Consider the following 2769-nt stretch of genomic DNA (forward strand, 5'->3'; position numbering starts at 1 on the left):
CTACTCCCAGCTACTCTGGAGGCTCAGGTGGGAGGATCACTTAAGCCCAGGAGGCAGAGGCTGCAGTGAGCCAAGATTGCGCCACTGCACTCCAGCCTGAGCAACAGAGCCAGAACGAGGGTTCTGAGTATAGATACATGTATGAACTAAAGAAAGCAGCCGGGCGTGGTGGCTCACACCTATAATCCCAGCAATTTGGGAGGCCAAGGCGGGCAGATCACCTGAGGTCAGCAGTTCAAGACCAGCCTGGCCAACATGGTAAAACCCCATCTCTATCAAAAATACAAAAAAAATCAACTGAGTGTGATGGTGCACGCCTGTAGTCCCAGCTACTTGGGAGATTGAGGCAGGAGAATCGCTTAAACCCAGGAGGCGGAGCTTGGAGTGAGCCGAGATCGTGCCACTGCATTCCAGCCTGGGCGACAGAATGAGACTCTGTCTCAAAAAAAAAAAAAAAAAAAGCAAGCAAGAAAAAAGATCAAGTTATCAATAGTTAGAAAATGACACTGAAAACAGACCTATCTCACATTCCTGTGACAGAACCATTTCACTCTGAATCCACTGTCGGAAGCTTTGCTAGGTTGTTTGGACAACTGAGAGATTCTGAGCTTCCTGGAGACTGTCCCTCTCTCACTAGCAAGAATACACCAAAAAAGATGGCCCTCTGAAAATAGTTTTTAAAAGGTTCAAAATCGAAGCCCCCTCACAGGGGTTTAGCAATGACAGGTTCTGAAACTCAATTACTTGAAACATTTCTTCTACACCAAAGAAAGTTAAACCTCACCTTTGAAGGGTCTCAACTTTAATCATAATAATCAGTGATTCTGGGCTTAATCAGTCTTTGCAGAGTAATTGGATTTCTTTTTTTTTTTTTTTTTTTTTTTTTTTTTTAAGAGTCTTGAGTTCAAGTAGCCAAGGCCAGATGGGTCAAAGTCAGAGTGGTGGTCACGGTCCTGGAGGTGGCAAGAAGGATAAGGACAAGAAAAAGAAATACGAACCTCCTGTACCAACTAGAGTGGGGAAAAAGAAGAAGAAAACAAAGGAACCAGACGTTGCCAGCAAACTGCCACTGGTGACACCTCACACTCAGTGCTGGTTAAAATTACTGAAGTTAGAGAAAATTAAAGACTGTCTTCTCATGGAGGAAGAATTCATTAGAAATCAGGAATAAATGAAACCATTACAAGAAAAGCAAGAGGAGGAAAGATCAAAAGTGGATGATCTGAGAGGAACCCCGATATCAATAGGAACCTTGGAAGAGATCATCAATGACAATCATGCCATCGTGTCTACATCTGTGGGCTCAGAACACTACGTCAGCATTCTTTCATTTGTAGATAAGGATCTGCTGGAAACTGGCTGCTCAGTCCTGCTCAACCACAAGGTGCATGCTGTGAGAGGGGTGCTGATGGATGACACGCATCCCCTGGTCACAGTGATGAAGATGGAAAAGGTCCCTCAGGAGACCTATGCTGATACTGGGGAGTTGGACAATCAAATTCCAGAAATTAAGGAATCTCTGGAGCTTCCTTTCACCCATGCTGAATATCATGAAGAGACGGGTATAAAGCCTCCTAAGGGGGTCATTCTCTATGATCCACCTGGCACGGGTAAAACCTTGTTAGCCAAAGCAGTAGCAAACCAAACCTCAGCCATTTTCTTGAGAGTGGTTGGCTCTGAACTTATTCAGAAGTACCTAGGTGATGGGCCCAAACTTGTACAGGAATTGTTTCAAGTTCCTGAAGAACATGAACCGTCCATTGTGCTTATCAATGAAACTGGCGCCATTGGGACAGAAAGATATGACTCAAATTCTGGTGGTGAGAGAGAAATTCAGCAAACAATGTTGGAACTGTTGAACATGTTGGATGGATTTGATTCTAGGGGGAATGTGAAAGATACCGTGGCCACAAACCGAATAGAAACTTTGGATCCAGCACTTATCAGACCAGGCCACGTTAGCAGGAAGATTGAGTTCCCCCTGCCTGATGAAAAGACTAAGAAGCGCATATTTCAGATTCACCCAGCAGGATGATGCTGGCCGATGATGTAACCCTGGACGACTTGATCGTGGCTAAAGGTGACCTCTCTGGTGCTGACATCAAGGCAATCTGCACGGAAGCTGATCTCATGGCCTTAAGAGAACTAGAATGAAAGTAACAAATGAAGATTTCAAAAATCTAAAGAAAAGGTGCTTTATAAGAAACAGGAAGGCACCCCTAAAGGGCTGTCTCTCTAATGAACCACAGCTGCCATCAGGAAAATGGATGGGAGATTTATGAATCCCTGAAAGGGATGAGGCTGGGGGAGTTGCCCAGAGGAATCCCTGTTCCCATTGATTTTTATTAGCAAAACATCCTGTGTCTTTTGGAGCACAATGTGTAAGTGCTCATTGGGTGGCCTTCTTCTGTTGGTCACTGTGCAGCAGTCTGCTTCCCAATGAAGTGTGTTCTTTCACCAAAAAAAAAAAAAAAAAAAAAAAAAAAGTCTCGCTCTGTTGCCCAGGCTGGAGTGCAGTGGCACAATCTTGGCTCACTGCAATCTCTGCCTCCTCGGTTCAAGCGATTCTCATGCCTCAGTCTCCAGAGTACATGGGATTACAGGTGTGCGCCACCACACCTAGCTAATTTTTGTGTTTTTAGCAGAGATGGGGTGTTGCCATGTTGGCCAGGCTGGTCTCAGACTCTTGACCTCAAGTGATCCACCCGCTTCAGCCTCCCAAAGTGCTGGGATTACAGGTGTGAGCCACCGCACCAGCCAGACTTCTTA

General features: G+C 45.2%; 1 pseudogene; it reads left to right on the forward strand.

Annotated features, from left to right (window-relative positions):
* Positions 1-907: 907 nt before the first annotated feature.
* LOC126953676 (26S proteasome regulatory subunit 4-like) lies at positions 908-2239 on the forward strand (annotated as a pseudogene).
* Positions 2240-2769: the final 530 nt, after the last annotated feature.

The sequence above is a fragment of the Macaca thibetana genome, chromosome 4 (genome assembly GCF_024542745.1).
Source record: "Macaca thibetana thibetana isolate TM-01 chromosome 4, ASM2454274v1, whole genome shotgun sequence".
NCBI classification, from domain to species: Eukaryota; Metazoa; Chordata; class Mammalia; order Primates; family Cercopithecidae; genus Macaca; species Macaca thibetana.